Source organism: Ylistrum balloti, unplaced genomic scaffold, assembly GCF_031769215.1.
Source record: "Ylistrum balloti isolate Yb309-2 unplaced genomic scaffold, AGI_CSIRO_Ybal_v1 Utg372202, whole genome shotgun sequence".
Classification (NCBI taxonomy): domain Eukaryota; kingdom Metazoa; phylum Mollusca; class Bivalvia; order Pectinida; family Pectinidae; genus Ylistrum; species Ylistrum balloti.
Genome location: NW_026783038.1, coordinates 108,500 through 116,281, shown reverse-complemented (window position 1 = coordinate 116,281; position 7,782 = coordinate 108,500).

Sequence of the window (7,782 nt, the reverse complement as noted above, 5' to 3'; positions counted from 1 at the left end):
TATGCTTATTGTCATAATGTGGTCCATTGTGGTGATGTGGTCTATTGTGTTGAGGTATACTCATTGTGATAATGTGGTCCATTGTGGTGAGGTATACTCATTGCGATAATGTGGACTCATTGTGGTGATGTGGTCCATTGTGATAATGTGGTCCATTGTGGTGATGTGGTCCATTGTGGTGATGTGGTCCATTGTGATGATGTGGTCCATTGTGGTGATGTGGTCCATTGTGGTGAGGTATACTCATTGTGGTGATGTGGTCCATTGTGATGATGTGGTCCATTGTGGTGAGTGGTACTCATTGTGATAATGTGGTCCATTGTGGTGATGTGGTCCATTGTGGTGAGGTATACTTATTGTGATAATGTGGACTCATTGTGATGATGTGGTCCATTGTGGTGATGTATGCTTATTGTGATAATGTGGTCCATTGTGATAATGTGGTCCATTGTGGTGAGGTATACTTATTGTGATAATGTGGTACATTGTGGTGATGTGGTCCATTGTGGTGAGGTATGCTTATTGTGATAATGTGGTCCATTGTGGTGATGTGGTCTATTGTGTTGAGGTATACTCATTGTGATAATGTGGTCCATTGTGGTGAGGTATACTCATTGTGGTGAGGTATACTCATTGCGATAATGTGGACTCATTGTGGTGATGTGGTCCATTGTGATAATGTGGTCCATTGTGGTGATGTGGTCCATTGTGGTGATGTGGTCCATTGTGATGATGTGGTCCATTGTGGTGATGTGGTCCATTGTGGTGAGGTATACTCATTGTGGTGATGTGGTCCATTGTGATGATGTGGTCCATTGTGATAATGTGTCCTCATTGTGATGATGTGGTCCATTGTGGTGAGGTATACTCATTGTGATAATGTGGTCCATTGTGGTGATGTGGTCCATTGTGGTGAGGTATACTCATTGTGATAATGTGGTCCATTGTGGTGATGTGGTCCATTGTGGTGAGGTATACTTATTGTGATAATGTGGACTCATTGTGATGATGTGGTCCATTGTGGTGATGTATGCTTATTGTGATAATGTGGTCCATTGTGATAATGTGGTCCATTGTGGTGAGGTATACTTATTGTGATAATGTGGTACATTGTGGTGATGTGGTCCATTGTGGTGAGGTATGCTTATTGTCATAATGTGGTCCATTGTGGTGATGTGGTCTATTGTGTTGAGGTATACTCATTGTGATAATGTGGTCCATTGTGGTGAGGTATACTCATTGTGATAATGTGGTACATTGTGGTGATGTGGTATTGTGGTGAGGTATGCTTATTGTCATAATGTGGCCCATTGTGGTGATGTGGTCCATTGTGGTGAGGTATGCTTATTGTCATAATGTGGCCCATTGTGGTGATGTGGTCCATTGTGATAATGTGGAGTGATATGTGGTCCATTGTGGTGATTGTCATTGTGGTGAATGTGGTCCATTGTGGTGATGTGGTCTATTGTGTTGAGGTATACTCATTGTGATAATGTGGTCTTGTGATAATGTGGTCCATTGTGAGGTATACATTGTGATATGTGGTCCATTGTGGTGATGTGGTCCATTGTGGTGAGGTATACTCATTGTGATATGTGATAATGTGGTCCATTGTGGTGAGGTATACTTATTGTGATAATGTGGTCCATTGTGGTGATGTGGTCCATTGTGGTGATGTGGTCCATTGTGATAATGTATTGTGGTAATGTGTGATAATCCATTGTGATAATGTGATGTGGTCATTGTGTGTGAGGTATACTTGTGATTGTGATAATGTGGTCCATTGTGGTGAGGTATACTTATTGTGATAATGTGGTCCATTGTGATGATGTGGTCCATTGTGGTGAGGTATACCCATTGTGATAATGTGGTCCATGGTGATAAAGTGGTCCATTGTGGTGAGGTATACTTATTGTGATAATGTGGTCCATTGTGGTGATGTGGTCCATTGTGGTGAGGTATACTTATTGTGATAATGTGGACTCATTGTGATAATGTGGTCCATTGTGGTGAGGTATGCTTATTGTGATAATGTGGTCCATTGTGGTGAGGTATACTTATTGTGATAATGTGGTCCATTGTGATGATGTGGTCCATTGTGATAATGTGGTCCATTGTGGTGAGGTATGCCTATTGTGATAATGTGGTCCATTGTGGTGATGTGGTCTATTGTGTTGAGGTATACTCATTGTGATAATGTGGTCCATTGTGGTGAGGTATACTCATTGTGATAATGTGGACTCATTGTGATAATTGTGATAAGTGGTCCATTGTGGTGAGGTATACTTATTGTGATAATGTGGTCCATTGTGGTGATGTGGTCCATTGTGGTGAGGTATACTCATTGTGGTGATGTGGACTCATTGTGGTGATGTGGTCCATTGTGATAATGTGGTCCATTGTGGTGAGGTATACTCATTGTGATAATGTGGTCCATTGTGATAAAGTGGTCCATTGTGGTGAGGTATACTCATTGTGATAATGTGGTCCATTGTGATGATGTGGTCCATTGTGGTGATGTATGCTTATTGTGATAATGTGGTCCATTGTGATAATGTGGTCCATTGTGGTGATAATGTGGATCCATTGTGATGATGTGGTCCATTGTGGTGAGGTATACTAATGTGGTCCATTGTGATAATGTGGTCCATTGTGATTATGTGGTCCATTGTGGTGAGGTATACTTATTGTGATAATGTGGTCCATTGTGGTGATGTGGTCCATTGTGGTGAGGTATGCTTATTGTCATAATGTGGTCCATTGTGGTGATGTGGTCTATTGTGATAATGTGGTACATTGTGGTGATGTGGTATTGTGGTGAGGTATGCTTATTGTGATAATGTGGTCATTGTGATAATGTGGTCCATTGTGGTGAGGTATACTTATTGTGATAATGTGGTCCATTGTGGTGAGGTATGCTTATTGTGATAATGTGGTCTCATTGTGGTGATGTGGTCCATTGTGATAATGTGGTCCATTGTGGTGATGTATACTCATTGTGATAATGTGGTCCATTGTGATAATGTGGTCCATTGTGATGATGTGGTCCATTGTGGTGAGGTATACTCATTGTGGTGATGTGGTCCATTGTGATGATGTGGTCCATTGTGATAATGTGTCCTCATTGTGATGATGTGGTCCATTGTGGTGAGGTATACTCATTGTGATAATGTGGTCCATTGTGGTGATGTGGTCCATTGTGGTGAGGTATACTCATTGTGATAATGTGGTCCATTGTGGTGATGTGGTCCATTGTGGTGAGGTATACTTATTGTGATAATGTGGACTCATTGTGATGATGTGGTCCATTGTGGTGATGTATGCTTATTGTGATAATGTGGTCCATTGTGATAATGTGGTCCATTGTGGTGAGGTATACTTATTGTGATAATGTGGTACATTGTGGTGATGTGGTCCATTGTGGTGAGGTATGCTTATTGTCATAATGTGGTCCATTGTGGTGATGTGGTCTATTGTGTTGAGGTATACTCATTGTGATAATGTGGTCCATTGTGGTGAGGTATACTCATTGTGATAATGTGGTACATTGTGGTGATGTGGTCCATTGTGGTGAGGTATGCTTATTGTCATAATGTGGCCCATTGTGGTGATGTGGTCCATTGTGGTGAGGTATGCTTATTGTCATAATGTGGTCCATTGTGGTGATGTGGTCTATTGTGTTGAGGTATACTCATTGTGATAATGTGGTCCATTGTGGTGAGGTATACTTATTGTGATAATGTGGTCCATTGTGGTGAGGTATACATATTGTGATAATGTGGTCCATTGTGGTGATGTGGTCTATTGTGTTAAGGTATACCATTGTGATAATGTGGTCCATTGTGGTGAGGTATACTTATTGTGATACTGTGGTCCATTGTGTGATGTGGTCCATTGTGGTGAGGTATACTCATTGTGATATAATGTGGTCCATTGTGGTGAGGTATACTTATTGTGATACTGTGGTCCATTGTGGTGATGTGGTCCATTGTGTTGAGGTATACTTATTGTGATAATGTGGACTCATTGTGATAATGTGGTCCATTGTGGTGAGGTATGCTTATTGTGATAATGTGGTCCATTGTGGTGATGTGGTCCTTATTGTGATAATGTGGTCCATTGTGATGATGTGGTCCATTGTGATAATGTGGTCCATTGTGGTGAGGTATGCTTATTGTGATAATGTGGTCCATTGTGGTGATGTGGTCCATTGTGTTGATTGTCCATACTCCATTGTGATAATGTGGTCCATTGTGGTGAGGTATACTTATTGTGATAATGTGGTCCATTGTGGTGAGGTATACTTATTGTGATAATGTGGTCCATTGTGGTGAGGGTATGCTTATTGTGATAATGTGGTCCATTGTGGTGATGTGGTCCATTGTGGTAATTGTGATGCTTATTGTGATAATGTGGTCCATTGTGGTGATGTGGTCCATTGTGTTGAGGGTCTTGTGTTGAGGTATACTCATTGTGATAATGTGGTCCATTGTGGTGATGTGGTATTGTGGTGACTCATTGTGATAATGTGGACTTGTGATGATGTGGTCCATTGTGATAATGTGGTCCATTGTGGTGAGGTATGCTTATTGTGATAATGTGGTCCATTGTGGTGATGTGGTCTATTGTGTTGATGTATGGTGATGTGGTCATTGTGATAATGTGATTGTGGTGAGGTATACATTGTGATAATGTGGTCCATTGTGGTGAGGTATGCTCATTGTGGTGGTCCATTGTGGTGATGTGGTCATTGTGTTGATGTGGTCTCATTGTGATAATGTGGTCCATTGTGGTGAGGTATACTTATTGTGATAATGTGGTCCATTGTGGTGATGTGGTCCATTGTTATAATGTGGTCCATTGTGGTGAGGTATACTCATTGTGATAATGTGGTCCATTGTGGTGATGTATGATTGTGATAATGTGGTCCATTGTGGTGATGTGGACTTTGTGATGATGTGGTGGTGAGGTATACCATTGTGATAATGTGGTCCATTGTGATAATGTGGTCCATTGTGGTGAGGTATACTTATTGTCATAATGTGGTCCATTGTGGTGATGTGGTCCATTGTGATAATGTGGTCCATTGTGGTTGATGTGTATGCTCATTGTGATGATGTGGTCCATTGTGATGATGTGGTCCATTGTGGTGAGGTATACTCATTGTGATAATGTGGTCCATTGTGGTGAGGTATACTCATTGTGATAATGTGGTTCATTGTGATAAAGTGGTCCATTGTGGTGAGGTATACTCATTGTGATGATGTGGTCCATTGTGGTGAGGTATACTTATTGTGATAATGTGGTCCATTGTGGTGATGTGGTCCATTGTGATAATGTGGTCCATTGTGGTGAGGTATGCTTATTGTGATAATGTGGTCCATTGTGGTGATGTGGTCTATTGTGTTAAGGTATACTCATTGTAATAATGTGGTCCATTGTGGTGAGGTATGTTATTGTGATATTGTGGTGAGGTACTTATTGTGATAATGTGGTCCATAATGTGGTCCATTGTGATACTTATTGTGTGGTCCATTGTGGTGAGGTATACTCATTGTGGTGATGTGGTCCATTGTGGTGAGGTATACTTATTGTGATAATGTGGTCCATTGTGGTGAGGTATACTGTGTGTCCATTGTGGTGATGTGGTCCTTATTGTGATACTGTGGTCCATTGTGGTGATGTGGTCCATTGTGGTGAGGTATACTTATTGTGATAATGTGGTCCATTGTGGTGATGTGGTCCATTGTGGTGAGGTATACTTATTGTGATAATGTGGTCCATTGTGATAATGTGGTCCATTGTGGTAATTGTGATAATGTGGTCCATTGTGTGATGCTTGTGATTGTGATAATGTGGTCCATTGTGGTGAGGTATAATGTGGTCCATTGTGATAATGTGGTCCATTGTGGTGTGATAATGTGGTCCATTGTGGTCCATTGTGATGATGTGGTCCATTGTGATGATGTGGTCCATTGTGGTGAGGTATACTCATTGTGATAATGTGGTCCATTGTGGTGAGGTATTGTGTTGAGGTATACTTATTGTGATAATGTGGTCCATTGTGGTGGATATTTATTGTGATAATGTGGTCCATTGTGGTGATGTGGTCCATTGTGATAATGTGGTCCATTGTGGTGAGGTATGCTTATTGTGATAATGTGGTCCATTGTGGTGATGTGGTCTATTGTGTTAAGGCATACTCATTGTGATAATGTGGTCCATTGTGGTGAGGTATACTCATTGTGATAATGTGGACTCATTGTGATAAAGTGGTCCATTGTGGTGAGGTATACTTATTGTGATAATGTGGTCCATTGTGGTGATGTGGTCCATTGTGATAATGTGGTCCATTGTGGTGAGGTATGCTTATTGTGATAATGTGGTCCATTGTGGTGATGTGGTCTATTGTGTTAAGGCATACTCATTGTGATAATGTGGTCCATTGTGGTGAGGTATAATTGTGATAATGTGGACTCATTGTGATAATGTGGTCCATTGTGGTGAGGTATACTTATTGTGATAATGTGGTCCATTGTGGTGAGGTATACATATTGTGATAATGTGGTCCATTGTGGTGATGTGGTCCATTGTGATAATGTGGTCCATTGTGGTGAGGTATGCTTATTGTGATAATGTGGTCCATTTTGGTGATGTGGTCTATTGTGTTAAGGTATACTCATTGTGATAATGTGGTCCATTGTGGTGAGGTATACTTATTGTGATACTGTGGTCCATTGTAGTGATGTGGTCCATTGTGGTGAGGTATACTCATTGTGATATTGTGGTCCATTGTGATAATGTGGTCCATTGTGGTGAGGTATACTTATTGTGATACTGTGGTCCATTGTGGTGATGTGGTCCATTGTGGTGAGGTATACTTATTGTGATAATGTGGACTCATTGTGATAATGTGGTCCATTGTGGTGAGGTATGCTTATTGTGATAATGTGGTCCATTGTGGTGAGGTATACTTATTGTGATAATGTGGTCCATTGTGATGATGTGGTCCATTGTGATAATGTGGTCCATTGTGGTGAGGTGTGCCTATTGTGATAATGTGGTCCATTGTGGTGATGTGGTCTATTGTGTTGAGGTATACTCATTGTGATAATGTGGTCCATTGTGGTGAGGTATACTTATTGTGATAATGTGGTCCATTGTGGTGAGGTATACTTATTGTGATAATGTGGACTCATTGTGATAAAGTGGTCCATTGTGGTGAGGTATACTTATTGTGATAATGTGGTCCATTGTGGTGAGGTATACTTATTGTGATAATGTGGACTCATTGTGATAAAGTGGTCCATTGTGGTGAGGTATACTTATTGTGATAATGTGGTCCATTGTGGTGAGGTATACTTATTGTGATAATGTGGACTCATTGTGATAATCTGGTCCATTGTGGTGAGGTATACTCATTGTGATAATGTGGTCCATTGTGGTGAGGTATACTCATTGTGATAATGTGGTCCATTGTGATAAAGTGGTCCATTGTGGTGAGGTATACTTATTGTGATAATGTGGTCCATTGTGATAAAGTGGTCCATTGTGGTGAGGTATACTTATTGTGATAATGTGGTCCATTGTGGTGAGGTATACTTATTGTGATAATGTGGACTCATTGTGATGATGTGGTCCATTGTGGTGAGGTATACTCATTGTGATAATGTGGTCCATTGTGATAATGTGGTCCATTGTGATGATGTGGTCCATTGTGGTGAGGTATACTTATTGTGATAATGTGGTCCATTGTGGTGATGTGGTCTATTGTGTTGAGGT